The sequence below is a fragment of the Protopterus annectens genome, chromosome 9.part0 (genome assembly GCF_019279795.1).
Source record: "Protopterus annectens isolate FY-2018-M chromosome 9.part0, PAN1.0, whole genome shotgun sequence".
In the NCBI taxonomy this organism is placed as follows: Eukaryota; Metazoa; Chordata; order Ceratodontiformes; family Protopteridae; genus Protopterus; species Protopterus annectens.
Window position 1 is genome coordinate 1,110,071,266 of NC_056743.1, and position 16,191 is coordinate 1,110,087,456.

The following is a 16,191-nucleotide window of genomic DNA, read 5'->3' on the forward strand; positions in this document are numbered from 1 at the left end:
TCAGCTTACTGGACATTATCTTGCTTACTACTAAACGTCAAATTTCACTGTTTCCTTACTATTAGTTCATGTAAGTGACACAGCTAATGCATCCACTTATCCATTATATAGAACCAAACTTCCCCAGTCCAAGGTACATACTGCTCATTAGGAACCGCTACCAGAGAGAGGTGACATTTCCTACCTTAAAGTCTGGGGTATGCTATAGTCTACCTACCTAATTTATAGTCCAAACTCTTATTTCCAAACATCCAGACTGGACATCAGGAGTGTAGCTAGAAATTATAGTTTTGTACTCACTATCTCATATTGTTCTTCATCATATCTAATTTAAAAACATGTATACATTGCTTCAGGGACCTCCCTGATGTTGGCACAAAATTTTGCCTCCCTAAAAAAAAATTCTGATTTTAGGAGACAAGATGGTAGATTACATTTAATAAATACTGGGAATTCTTACGCTTACAGACTTCTTCAACTTTAGAAACTCCATGTTAATTCATATTCTCTTACTCTGTCATCTTTACAAGTTAATGGTACCGATATTTTAAAAAGTACCCTGCTGTAGGCTTTTGTCCCTGATTAGTTCTGAACGTGTTCGTGATTCAGGGGGTAAAGAGGTTGAGAGGTATGCATCTCCCCAGTAATGATCCTACACACCTAAGAACTGTATGTATAATGTTTTATCGCTTGCTACCCACAGCAATTTTGTTGAGCAATTCCACCTGTGTAGAAAAAATCCTGTAACAGGCATTAGTTTTACCTCAAAGTTGTAAAACATTCTTACCTACAGACCAAATGTAACCCTCAAGTGTGTCATATATAACTGTCTCAATATGCTCCTGATGTATGTACCCCTTAAGTAGACAGTTGATTAACAGCAGGCGTGCCTGCACCTTTACACTGCACTATACAATGCCTTGTTGGTAGTATAAGAAAATAGGTATAGCCATACTTCTCAAACTGCCCAAATTTTCATAGAATGTCCAGATTGCCTAATATTTTTGGTGTGTTCCTCATGAAATTTGTAATTTTCTGGAAAATCACTGAGGATTGAAGTCAGTAAATAATATACAATTGAGTTTGACTTCATAACCTTCAGAAAATGCATACTTAAACAAATCCTGTTATTCTAGCAACTGAAGTTGATAAGAGCAATATTTAATATCTGTCCCTATTTTGGGGCCATTGTCCCCCATTATTTTAGGCTTTGTCCAGATTTCTTGTGCTAAGTGGTTAAGTATCTATTCTGACTTAGTGCACTTAACATTGTATTTCCCCTTTTTCATTTCTTCCTTATGTCCCTCTCTCCTCTTTCTCCACCAGTGTCATGGCCTTATGGATGGCTCTATGAAATCCCATTCCACCACTCACTCCAGTTTTCCATTCCAGGTTTCCACAACCCTCTCAGTGAAGAAGTACTTTTAAACCCAGGGAGTAATTAGTCATTATAATCAGCCCATGCCCATCCAAACTGTCCTTCCTATTCAAAATTATCCCTTCACATTTCTGTCTGACATGGTCTTGTGCACTAATATTATGTCACTCTCTCTTTCTTTCTTATGCTCTCCATTGAGAAGAGCTCTAACTTCCATAGTCTCTGGTCAATTCATTCCCCTCTCCATTTGACAGACTTCATAGGTTTGTAGGTAGGTACTAGGCTATTGGCCCTGGGGCCTATACAAGCCCAGCCAAAAAGGTACACTGACTTTTGCCACCCAAGAAAATTATTTTCCTGTGCCACTGTCGAGCAGAGCCACAGAAGTGATCCCCGGGGTGAATTTCCTATTTCCCATCCAATCATCAAGATTTTTCTTGAAGAGTGCTAATGAGGAGCTTTGTTTGATATAGATAGGTAGTTTATTCCAGAGTATGGGAAGTCTCTGGGACAGGAATCTATCCCTCCGGCATGCTCTGTTTATTGTGGTGACAAGGTTTAGGTCCCTAGAGTGTGTAGCTTGGAGGGATTGGGATTTCTTTAAGTAGAGCATGTCCACTTCTATGGTTACTTTCCTTTGGACTCCTTCCTTTCAGTGGCTAGATGACCCTCTACTTGTATGGATTCCAGAACTGCACACATTTTTCAGGGGGTCATAACCGGCTTTAGGCACCAGCGAACCCTGCAGTCGCTGGGGGCCCACAACCACTTTAGATTATCTTATATTGATATTTTGTAACTTGTCTGTCAAACCAACAAAAGCTAGTACAACAATATTGTATACTTAATAAACCAGGTGAGTAACAATAGCTCTTATTTATTATCTCCTTCAAAATTCAAAGATCTTTCGTTATAATAAAAGTATTTTGTCAAGTAACAAACTTTACAATTCCATTAAATATTTTACCACTGACATAACCCCCCTGGCCTAGTTAAACTCTTCTGGTGGACATCCTCTTCACTAAGACCAACAACATAGCCAGCTTTAGGTACCGGCAATATCAGTGGCAGGGGGCCCCTTAATCATTCCTGACTGAGTGGGGCCCTATAAAAGCTTCTGTGAGTTAGGGAAAAATGAGAAGAAAAAATGTATTATTTTCAATTACACTCTTTAACCTGAAGAGGACTGTGATATGACCCTGTTAGGATAAAGCTGGTAATGAACATGAGCAAAGATCAGCAGCCCAGAGTGACCAGTCTCAGTGCACATCTTGGAGTTTAGGAAGAACTGATGCTTCTAATCTTCAGGGACGGCTTCTCTTTGAGGGAGTTTTGTACATACTGGCAGAACAACAGATACTATAACTCTCAATGTCTTTGCTGAAGAATTCTGCTCAGTGCCAAAAATAAGAGCATAATGAAGTCTCAAAATGAGGAAGACATTTTAAATATTACTTTAATTCACTTACAAAGTAACTAGAATAACGCATTTTTCATCAACAAGCATTTTTTAGACAATAAGTATAAAAGTCTGATGACTGGATTTATTGGCACAGAGCAAAATTATGAGGCAAAATCAGGGAATATCTGTGAAAACAGGGATAGTGATAGGTATTAATTTACTCCTCAGTGAGGTAAATAAAAATTACTTATCCCTGCTGCTGTTTGATGACTGCTAAACAGCAGTCACTGATCTTGTGTAGCAGTACTAGTGTTGTACATTGTATTGGTATTTGCTGAAATAAGTACAAAACTAGCACTGGTGTATATGTGTGTGTGTGTGTGTGTGTGTGTGTGTGTGTGTGTGTGTGTGTGTGTGTGTGTGTGTGTGTGTGTGTAAAAGTAAAAAATATCACAGATTTGTTATCAGTGCACACATCCAATAATGCAGGGACATACACCTTACTCTTCTGGATATTGATAAAAATGTAGCTAACAAGTGATGTACATTTCAAAAGTAAGGCATAAAATATTTCATAGAACATTGAGACACTTAGATTTTCTAGTAATCTGGTGGCTCCCACTCCCCAGACTGTATAAATGGATACAGGGTAAATGGATATGGGGGGCTCCCTTAATCATCCTTGACTGTGTGGGGGCCCCAGAAAAGCTGTTTTTGCCTGAGGAAAAATGAGGAGAAAAAAATGCTTTCATTTTCCGATTGCACTCTTTAACCTGCATGGAGCTGTGATATGGCCATGTTAGGGTAAAACTAATAATGGCCTCTGACCTCAGCCACACACACCCACTAAAGAACCATGCCTGCTCGGATGTTTGTTTACAGAAATTTACTGTATGTTATGTGGGGTGCTGGGGATTGTGTAGTCATTGTTTCCTTTACTTTTGTAACAGACCTCAGAGGTGTACAAAAAAGTTACTTTAGTTGCTGTAGGGGCAATGTACTGCTTGGGAACAGCAAAGTAGATGCATTATTGCAATCATTATTTTTTTGCGCTTTCCTCACAATCAAACTTCAGGCACATATATAGCCGGTTGCCATTAGGGGTTAGGATTGAGGAATGAGTAGCATGCTATTTCATTCCAATCTAACACCAGAGGGATGCATTTTTGGGTGGATTAGGGAGGCAGGTAGTATTCCCAGACAGGACCTGTATATCCTCACAACAACTGGCTTAATTTATTCTGAGCTACTATTTTGTCAGCTTTGAAATGTAAGCCTTGGCTACAACTTATGTCTTCATTGAAAGAAAAAAATATATTTTTCTTACTCATGATTTTTATTTAAGCCACTTTTGGATTAAAAGGTTGGAAAATGCTATAAAATGCATCCCAGAGCATCTACACCCCCTATGGTGTATGTTTAATTGAGTTATTTCCTAAATGGTTATCACTGTGCTGTGTTGGTCAAGAAAGTATATTGAAAAGATGCGAGGAAAACTAAAGCTGAACAGCAACAGTGAATTTCTTTCCTTAACCATAAAAGGTAAAATGTGAGAAATGGGGAAAAAAGGTAGTGTGCATGGTGTGGGAAGCCCGACATGGGGAGATACAGAGAGAAGCTCTGGAGGATGTGTGTATGTTTTTTTTTTTGGGGGGGGGGCTGAAACACCAAGCAGTGCCTAGGGCTCCATTTCACCTTAGTCCAGCTCTGTACATAGAAGAGTTGTAATGTATCATCGTTGCACCTAAATGCCAGTAATTGTGACTGTCCCTTTGTGAGATGGGTCAACATAGTGTGGTATGTAGGCCTGTTGTAAGCTCATTGCAGCTACAGGTCAGTCTGTGTGTACTAATCCTAAAAGCTTGCAGCATGAACTAAAAGGATGGACTGAAGGGTTGGCAATGATAGGGTGATACTTGGAGTGGAAGTACCCAGGGGACCCCCAACTTGACATTTTCTGGGGGCCCCCAAATTGCTAACACCAGCCCTGCAGGGGGTGTGGTCTGACCAAGTTATTGTAGAGTGGAAGCAATATTCTTTGCTTCTGGAGTCTATCCCCCAAGGATGCCCCACAGCAATATGCCTACTGCTGCCACTGTTCTCTTATTTTGCTCCTGGTGGTCCAGTTGACAACAAAATCCTTAGAATTTTCTCTTTCTCTTTTGCCATCAGTACCACTTCATCAGCTGATGCTTTCCACTAGGTTGTTGTGACCCAAGTGCATTTTCTTTTTTTGGCATTTGTCTGTAATAACTCAAGAATGCCAGTTGTCTGCCCATTTGGTCAGCTTTTATTCATAGGATCACAGGAACATACTAGGCTATTAGTCCTGAGGCCCTTACAAGCCTAGCCAAGAATTTAGCCCATGTTCTGACAAGTCAGCACCTGATACCCCTGTCTAGCAGGATACGGTTGGAATCCCATGGGTGTATTTTCTGTTCCCCATCCAGTTATCCAGGTTGCACTTAAAAAGGGTTAATGAGGTACTCTGCTGGACATGGAAAGGGAGTCTATTCAATGGAGCTTGACTTGCGGATATGCAGTAGTCCCATCAAGGTGGGGTCTGAGTTTGCTTTGTATGCCAGACAGAGGTCACCAATGAGGAGTTTGTATGAGTAGAGGGACATGGCTTTTAGCCTATCTGTGTAGGGTAGATACTTGAGGCCCTGGATTCTCCTGGAGAGGAACCTCTGTGGTCTCTCCAGCTGTTGCATGTGCTTTGTGAGGTACATGCTGAAAGGGGCATTGTACTCAATAATGGATCTTATAAGGCAAGAATACAGGGATGTTATGACCTTCCTGTCTTTGGATGAGATACCCTTACTAATGAGGTTGGTCATGCAGAAAGCTTTCCGTACAAAGGCCGCAATATGGTGGTCAAAAGTCAGTTTGCTATCAACCTGGGTGCCCAAGTCCCTCACACTTGACTGCATTCCTAGGACCTTGTTATTAATGTGATAATTTGTGGGAACATCACTTTCCCCAAAGGGGATGATGATGCATTTTTTGGCATTCAGCTTGAGGCCATGTTCCTGGCACCAGTCATTTGTTTGGCTGAGACCCTCTTGAAGAAAGTCCACATCACTAGGGGAATTGATGACAGCACCCAGCATGCAGTTATCTACAAACTTGGTCACTAAAGCCCACTGGCTTTGGCCTGCACCTCAGAAGAGTATATGCCAAACAACAGATGTCCCAAGACCAATCCCTGTTGTACACCGCTCATTATGGGTCTACTACCTGAGGTGGCTTCCCCTGTTTTGACTAGGTGGGTTCTATCAGTGAGCCAGTTTGCTACCCATCTGATAACATATGGCTTGATGCCTAGTTGAGAGAGTTTATCTATTATACCCGAGTGGGGAATAGTATCGAAGCCTTTGGCCATGTCAAGGTAGGTAGTGTGCACCATCTTCCCCTCGTCCTTTGCTTTGGTGGCTGTCTCAAAGAAGTCAACCAAATTTAACAGGCATGACCTCCCCTTGATGTAACCAAACTGTGTGGGATCTAGTGTTTGGAGGTTGCAATGTCCTTGTTAATGAAGTCCATGATAATCATTTCCATGGCCTTGCAGATCAGGCTAGTTAGGCTGATGGGTATATAATTTCCTGGATTGGTGGATGCTCCACCTTTGTACAAAGGGATGACAGTGGCTGTCCTCCACTCGGCTGGGACAAAGACAGTAGTCAGGCTTTGGGAGAATAGGGTGCCTAATGGTGCTGCAAGTTCCTGCTTGAATTCATGTAGGATGCAGCCTGGGATATTATCAGGTCCCACAGAGGCTGTATTTTTTTCCTTTGAGACGGCAGTGATGACTTGGTCCCTAGAGAAAAGGGGAGGGGGGCAAGTGCTGGGGATGTCTTGATTTACTGATGGGGGGACAAAGGGGCAAAGTTTTCACTGAACCTGTCTGCCAGCAGGTTGGCTATATCTATGGTGTTTGTGTATGTATCCTTGACCACCAATTCTGAGCAGATTTGAGTGCTTCCTTTGAGACTGTGGACATATGTGAAGAAGGCCTTATGATTGTCTTTAGTAGATGTAGCCAGTTTGGACTCGAATTTTGCTTTGGAGGATTTCATTAGTGCTCGTATTTTCTTGCTCAGGCTGAGAGATTGCTTCCAGTTAGGCACCTGCTCCTTCTTGGTATTGGACAGCAATTGTTTTCTTTTATTATAGAGTTAGATTTTTGCAGATGTCCATCATACAAGTTTGCTCTTCCTTGTGGAGGTTGATTTTGTCCTGTCAGGTATTCCTCATACCATGCAGCTACATAAATGCTCATATAGTACTTTAGTGTAGGTTTGGACATATATGTCAGTTCCTATGGAGGGAGAGGGCTGTGAAATTGTTTATACCTTCCCTCAGGAGGTTGCAATCAGTTTTAGAGAAGTTTTTTTGTTTGACCCCAGCTGGGGCAGTGTTGGGGAAGATGGTGACTTCAAACGTGTTCGCTTTGTCATCATATCTTACCAGGGAAGATGACACTGTAGGGATACTGCAGTGGTTACTTATGTTGGTTAATACCAAGTCTAAGATATTATCACCTCTTGTGGGGGTGTTGATCAGCTGGTCCAAGGCAATTGCATTGACGAAATCAAGGAATCTCTGGGAATTTGTGTTTTGGCATGAGTAGTTCTTCCAGTTTATGGCTGGATAGTTAAAGTCACCCAGGATCAGAGTAAAGGGTTGAATCTTAGTAAATTCAAAGAGGTCCAGATAGGTGGAATGGGCATCTTGAGTCAAAGTTGTGGAAGTGTAGCTAGCTATGATTTGAACAGGGATCTTGTCAATGGTTAACTGCACCTGGACTGTCTCCTGTGCATCATACTGTTTGGCCAGCCTGGAGGTGTGTATGTCTTTAATGGTATGCATGCATTTAGCCGACCATTACCTTGTTAGTGCAGCAGGTTCGCAAATGTCCGAACTGGAGATAGTCGAAACACAAAATATCCCTCCCCTTTTTGACCCATGGTAGCGCTTGTTTAGGTGGTAGAGCGGTTGGAAATGTCAAATTTAGTGTTTTGTACGACAATTACAAATTCGACATTCAGGTTTGGAGAAATTGACGTTCAGAGGTAATTCCTTTGACTAAATGCATGTATTCCATCTTTAATATAGTATATTGCAACTCCACCTCCTTTTGCTTTGCTGACCATGGTTTGGGGTCTGAATGAATGGTAGGATGAGTAACCCGGTATGGCTGGGGTGCTCTCCACAGCTTTGAAACAGGTTTCTGTGACTGTACAAATGTCAGCATCTTCCAGGGTTAAGAAAGCTTGCAATGAGTGTAGATTCATGTTAAGACTCCTAGCATTTAGCAGCATGATATTCATTCTCCCTTGCCAAACTTTGGAACTCCCTTCCCTCCTCTCCTCGAAATACTCCTAATCACACCCATTTCAAATCTCTTCTACTTACCTGTCTTCTAAATGGATATGCCCCTGCTCTTCCCCCACTTGAACCCCTCCTCACTCTTCTTCTTTCTTCTTTCCCCTGCTCCTGCTTGTCCCTGTCCTTCCCTCTTGACTCCTTATACCATTCCCCAATTCTGCCTATTTCTGCTTGTCTGCTTTCTTCCCTCACTTTCATTTGATCTGACAATTATATTTATATTCCTATAAACACTGTAACTGCTTGCTTGAACATGTACTCCACAATGATTTTACAATGAATGTCCACTGTCTCTACAGCTACAAGGCATTTCATGTTTATCTCTTCATACCTGTTAATTGCACTCCCAGCATATGTAATGTATTTTGTTTACTGTTATTGCTATTTTTATTGTTTCATGGAGCTTTTCTCCCCAGCCCTCCACTGAAAATGGGCTGTTCTTGGCCCAATGGACTTCCCCGGTCATCAAACTGTAATAAATAAATAAATTAAATAAATAAATGACCTTTAATTTGTATTTTGATGAAATTTTCATGTTGGTAGTTTTGATCTCATGGCATTGCCTAAAAAAGGCACTATGAGGGAGGCAAGAGCATTTGCTAGAAGCCTGAAGCCCAAGGGAGACAGATGCAGGCCATCTCTGACAAAGCATCATGGTCTGTCGATCATGTCTTCCCAGGCTGTCTGGTACTGTATCCCCTTGGAATGACACAGAAACTAAGCTAATTGTTAAAGTCAATCATTTTATGTTTGAACTGAGTCATCATTCAAGGAGACGGTAGAATGCTGCTTAAGGCTAGGAACATACCTGCATGGGGCACATATTCAGTGACCTCGATCATGTCTCTCTTCATAAAGTCCAGGAAGGCATGTCTCAAGTCATTCACATCAACATAGACTATGACAGAGTCATAACAGTACCTGTTGTTGAGACACTTGAGTGCATGTGTGATATGGCAGATTCTGTCATCTGGCAAACAACTAACCATGACTTTCGCCTTACCCAGCTTGGTGAGGGCCACATCTGTGTGTCTCACTATGGAGTGTCCTATGACTAATATGTTGGGTTTATGTTTAGGCTTTAGTGGCTGTGAGACACTGGTGTATAGACTATGTCTGACATGTGGTGTGGTGGGCAGTGGAGTATGTGTGTGTTTTTGCCTCAAGGTCTTTTTCGTTTCGGTATGTTTTTGTTGAGGACCTCAGCATATGTGTGGGTGTGTTGTGTAGGTGTGAGCTGTTTTTGAGGTGTGGTGTTTGTGTTATTCCAAATTGTTCCATTGATTCTTCCCCTTTCCTCTTCCACTTTTCCTATCTTTGTATCATCAATAACAATGTTGGACCTGTCCGTTACATTTTAAGATATGTCTGAGACAAAGACATACTGAATATTACTGTATCCAAATGTGACCCCTGCAGTACTCAATTAGTCACTTTCCTTTTTCCTAACATTGTTCTTTTCATTAAAACATCGAGTGACCTTGCTGCAGTTGGAATCATCAGTCATCATCCTACCATAACCCATCCAGTTTTCCTGTCAGCCTCCATAAGCAGAAGGCACCACATTGTGTAGAACAAGTCAAAGGCCCTGCAGCTGTCCTGGAAGACTCAAATTTTTGATTCAGACTCTGAGGAGAGCACAGTATCTGATTCTCTCTGTGAGGTTTCTCTTTCTGTGAGACTATTTACAGCATGTGGCATTTTTAGTGGGATAACACTGAGGTCTCTGAGTCCTTCAGAAAATGCTGTAATGTTACATATTGAATTTCCAGAACCTTCACCCATTCCCCCACTGCTGTCTGCTTTGAAGGATGTGTGTCACTTCTTACAGTTTTTCTGACAGTCATCCTACTGCCCATAAAAAGGTAGATAGATTGTATAAAGTTCCTCCGTCTTTTAAATTTTTATACACTCATTCCAATCCTGACTCAGCAGCTATAACTTTAGTTAATCCTACTGCTGCTAAACATTTAGTTACATCCAATACCACACTTTCTGAGAAGGATGGGAAAATAATCGATAAGTATGGGGAAAAACTGTATGCTTCTGCAACTTTAATTTTCAGAATTTTGAATTATGAAGCTCATATGTTATAGTTTGTACTGACTAATTGTAAAAGTATGAGGAATGTTTTGCTGCAGTTTCTTGTTGTGAAGAAAAATCATCTTTAAATGGTTTAGTTTCTTTCATTTTACAGGTCACATGTCAAGTGTGTGTATGACTCTGTTGATGCTTCTTCCAAGGTTATGGCCGCTGGTACTGTTTTGAGGAAGTTCGCTTGGCTGCATTTTCTGAACCTCCCAGATGATGTGAAAATGATATTTTAAATTCTCCTCTGGGTAGAGAGTTAGGTTTTGGTATGTCTGCTGCAGAGGTTAACAAAAAGTGTAATGAAAGGGGTAAGCTGATTTAGAGAATCTAAGATTTTCAGCCCTCATTTTCCAGATTTTCTAAGAGATTCTCTAACCTCTCATCTGGTTTTGGCAATAAACAAATAAACAGTCTCAACAATGCTGGTAAGCTGATGTTTAAGAACAAATGACAACGGTGTTCCAAAAAAGAATACAGGGGCTCCTGAAAAAAAGAACAGTCCAACAAATCAGAATGACTATTTAAGGGACCTTACCCCTGCTCCCATCATGGCAGTCTCTTTTCCTTTCCAGAAAGTCTGAATCTACAGTATTCTCTTTGACAACAGATAGTTTCAGACAAATAGGTTCTGAAGATCATTCATCATGATTAGAGATTGCAGTGGGAGAAATTCTAACTTCCAGGGGATAATCCTTCATCCACCTGAACAGACTTCTCTCTTTCCCCCTGACCTTCAACACATGTTGTTTCAGGGAGTGATAGAAACAAACACCAATCTGTCACCTCAAGGAAATACACAGTATTCAAACAAAAAGCAATGACCTTTTTTAATCATAAGTTTTCAAAACTAAGTGCTTTCTATAGTGTAATAAAATATTTAAAACAGACCAGACTGAGCTTTTAAAAGCACACATACCAAGTGAGCTAGATCTTAAGACCCAGACAATCAAATGCTCCATAGCTTCTTCTGATCAGAGTCTACCAAGAGTTTTTAGTTTTGGATTAAAAATCCCTCTCTATAAGATACAAATGTATCTGATTGTGACTCAAATTAGACTATGTTATTTCAGGTTTCTGCTACTGTTATACATACCAACAGTATGTCCTTTCATATCACTGTTACAGTATTCTTCACTAAAGGGATCTCTTGCCAAAGGTAGCCCAATGTCTGGCCAGTACATCAAAGCCTTAGGATTTTAAGGATGTTGTATATCACATGTATGCTGCCCACTCACAGCATAGGGCATAAAGGTGATATATGGATGGATGTACCTCAGAACTATTTTGCCACCAGTCTGAACACCATCTTTAATTGTTGGTGTTCATGCGCCTTTGCCTGTGCTGAATACTAAGCCATTATCAGATAAGTGCCCTGCGGGGGTTTCTTCTTGTCTCTTTTTTCTTTTTGTTGATTTATGCATCTATATGTTATCCAGAAAGGAAAAATGTCAGTGTGGGAGACTGTCTCCCCATATGGACCTACACAAGCAGTGTCTTTATTGTTTGGGTGCTTCTCACAACCATATTAAGTGCTCAATTTATCAAGCGTTTGTTCCTAAGACCCTACATTTCCATCTCTCCTCCTTGTCTATTTAACTGGAAGAACAGCATCTTAAGTCATTGGCACAGAGTGCTGTGGCGAACTCCTCCCATCCCGAAGGTCAGCCATCTGCTAAGACCACCAAAAAAGTTAGGTCAGATTCGTCTGCTGTACCACCTCTGCCAAATGTCTCTCTCAATGCAAGTGAAAGCTTGGAAGACTGGCCAGCTCTTTTGTCAGATTCATCTGCAACAACCACATCAGAGGTCAGCATGGATCTGACTTCTTAAACATCTTTGGGGGCTCTGCAGACTTCTTGTTCTTGTATTCCCTTGTCAAGTTTACTTTTAACTAAATCATAAAACTGGAAGCAGTTTGTCAAATGCATCTTTTTCTGGTCAGGAACCCATACTGGTTGCTGTCCTAGAGATTGCTGTCCTCTAAGAATACTGAAGAACAGCCCTGTCACAGCTGTTGAGCTAATGGCCCCATAGTTTGCTACATTTTCTGTTTTAATTCCATGCTAAAGAGTACCACACTTGCATTCCCCCAGTCCTCATACATTACTGCACTGCCAATGATCTGTTGAAGATCTTCATCAGTGGCTCTACCAACAGATTTGTCATATTTCTAAAGATTCTGGCCAGCTTTCTACAGCAGAGCACCAGCTTTTATTTGCTTTTATTCCTTAAGTGCAGATAGTTCTACACTTCCTCCCTCTTTATTCCGATGTCTATTCACTGTCCTTTCCTTTCTGCTCTACACCTTTCTCAGCATTAGCTTCCTCTCCTTGCTTTTCTTTGTGAAAACTGAAGCAAAGTATTTATCAGTTTTCTTTCTCCTATCTGTGCTTAGCCAGGTCTGCCTTCCCTTCCTTATTTCTACTATGCACCTACACAAGCCATTAAAGCTCTTTCTGATCACTTCTGCCAAACCTCTTACAGCTTGCACCTTTCCTGTTCTCACCACCTGTGTTGTCCTTCATGTGCTCTTTTTTTGTACTGTTCTCCCCCCTTCCTGTACTGATTTTTCCATTTCTTGTAGAACACACCTTTGCTCTGATTGCTGCCTAAATCCTCTCTGTTTTCAATTGGACATCTCTTGTTTTTAATGTTTGGTCTCTGGGACAGACTGGGGGCTATGGATTCTGTCTCCAACACTGTTGCCATCAATATTGAAATGTAAAGGAAATTCCAGTATGTAGTTTGACTCGCTGCACTACTTCCCATTAAAATAATACCTGGGATGAGCCTGAAGATATTCGGATTTGATCAGTGCTCCACTCTGATAAAATTAAATAAGTAAATAAAATACAAAGGTTACTGCTGCACTGGTTAATAGGCAAGCTGTACTGTACCCCAATAAACTTTAAACTGCAAAGCTTCAGATCAAGATTATAATCACTGGCTGTCCAGGATCTTTCCAACCTTGAAAAGAGCCCAGGTCCTTCAGTTTGCCCTTACAAACAGTAATTGCAGCTCAACCAGAATTATTTTGCTCTCCCACAGCTACAAGTATCCACACAATATTTTCAGAAGGAGGTAATGATTGTTACTTTATCTCCAAGTCACTCCTTCCCAAAGTTAAATTAATAACACAAAAGGGCTCCTTACTGTTTCCCATTAAAGTAATCAAGTCGTTAAATGTTTAAATAATAGCAAATAACTCAAAGGCAATTATCACTCTAAGGTAGATACTAATGAGTGTGGTACACGGGAAAAATGTTTAATCCCTTACAAATAAATAAGTCATCGAACATTTACAATTGAATAATAAAGCTCTTTACTTGAAATAAATAAGTTAAAGCAGTTTTTGTCTAAGCAGACATGCAACCAGTAAAGTCATGCCCCAGGAAATGAAAGTAAAACACTCAAAAATAATACAAGATTACATGAAAAAATCTGTTTAATATTGTTTAATATTGACTCTAGAATTTGGCTGCCTCTGGCTAAAGGATGTACTGTCTCTTACTATTTCTGACTTTTTGTCAAACTGGAATACTCAGAGGCCAGACAGTTGTTCCTTACCAAGAGTATCTCCCAGCAGTAACTGTCAACTCACTAGGCTTAACAAACAGTCTTTCTATTTTCAAGTCTCCAAACAGGATTTATTTTGACTTTAGTTTGCAATCTAGAAGATACTTTTCTTGTTTTCACAGAAACCCACTCAAAGGGGAAGAATCCCACACAGTAAATTAGAATCCAGCTAAGGAGACCATCATGTGACCTAGTGCAGCAACCTCCACACACAAGACTTTACAGGAGAGATAGACCAGTTTTTATTGTATTTTATTCTTTGCTGATTGGGTCACTTCCAGTAGGGTAGTGTCTTCTTTTCAGTAGAGACCCAAGGTGGCATTTATAGTACTAGGGTACATTTGGTCTGGACATTGGGGAACGTTCCCTATTCATTAGAACTGCTAAATGATGCAGGAGGGCTCCTTCAGCAGCAAGGTAGCGGTCTAAAACCTCTAAGTAAGCAGCTGAATGGAGGAGGAGAGAAAAGCTATGGAGAGTTTGGAGGTGAAAAATGAGAATTTGGAGACAAAATGTTTGATATGAAGCATCAGAATCCAGATAAAGATTCCTGTGTGGTGGATTATACAAATGAGCATCCTTTAGCTGTCTCAATTGAGAATTAAAGTAAGCCAGTGTGCTAGAGTCGTAAAAATAACAGAACTGATGTTGGGATGGCTTGCAGATTATGTTTGGTTGAAAATAATTGAGCAGGATGATCCAGGTGGCAGTTCTGTTGTCTTGTGGGGTGAGATGGCTGATAACCTTTTTTTGGAATTGCCTTGGATATTCTTCAGAATCATTCTGAAGAAGTCCAGACATTGAGCGGACGAAAGTGCTAAATCTGTGACAGTAATAAATTCAGTGTTCCTTTACCCACAGTGGTTATGCTTTTTGTTTCAGTTGGTGCTGTTCTTTTAATGGTTTGTGTACGGAATTGCCTAGGATGGTAATAGATTGCCCATACATGTCAAGCAGAGCGCCTCTTTAGACCTCTTCAAAAGGAACCTTGATGATTGGATGGGAGATAGGAAATTCACCCCGGGGATCACATCAGTCCCCTTGCTAGACAGGGGTCCAGGGAAGTAAATACTGTGGGAAGAAATTGCCAGGGAATTGTTATGGCTAGGCTTATATAGACCCTAGGGCCGATAGCCTAGTACCAACCTATGAACCTATATGGGAAAGGAGCCAGCTGTTATGGCAGCACTGAATGCAAGAGTTAATGCTTATGCAGCAGTGACTGAAAGTAAAAGAAGAGAGCATCAACAAACTGAGAAGGGGTATATTTTTTATGCAGCAGAGGATGCAGTGATTAAAAGATCTGCAGCAGTGACATCAGAAAATACAAAAATAGGAGAGTAGTAACAAACTGTAAATAAAACTTTTTTTATAAAGAAGAGAAGACCAACTGTGGGAATAAGAACAATGACAGTGTAATAGACAAATATTAAACATGAGATAATTTGGTGGCTGTTGTGGGTTTGAAAGCGCAAAAGATCTGGTCTTTTATACAAATAGGGACAGAGACTTTTTGTGACTTAACTTTGAAAATGAGGAACTGATGATGAAATTTCTGGAACTGTGTAACAAAATGAAGGACATTTATCTGTGGAACAATTATTTTGTTTTTCTGGTAGTTATCTGAGAGTTTAGAAGGGATGAACTGGAAGAAGGGGACATGAAAAAATGCATGCAGGGTTTGAGTGAAATTTTAGCAGGCCCCTCTTCCTAGTGGATTGTTTGGATAAATTCCATTGTGGTTCTCTCCATGGTTTTGCTCAGAATACTGATGAAATCAAAGAGCATTTGGGTATGTTATGGTCCCATCCTTTTCTAAACTAATGCAAATCCAACCTGTCACCAACAATCAGGGGATATGTTCATATGCTACTAACATATTGTTTTACCATAAATGAAAGTTTTTTTTTAAACTGATTTTTTTTCAATCTTGCTATTAACAGGCAGACTGTTCAAAAATGTAAATATTTATAATCCCATACTGTGCAACTTTTTCCAGACTAACAAAATGTCATATGCCCAACCAAAATTACATTTAGGCACAATGGTGCAGCAGATAGTGTTGTTGCCTCACAGCAACCAGCTCTCTGGTTTGTTTCTCGGCTGGAGTGCTTAATGAGCGGAGTCTGCATGTTATCTATGCATTTGCATGGGTCTCCTCTGGGTTCATAGGTGTGTACTAGGCTAATGGCCCTGGAGGCTTTACAAGCCTAGCCCAAAAAAATTGCCTAGGCACCGAGCTACCCAATGTTAGTTCACAGTGCCCATATCCAGTAGGGCAACTGGAATGAACTTTCTGTTACCCATCCACTCATCAGGATTTCTCTTGAAAAGAGCCAGCAAGGTGCTCTGC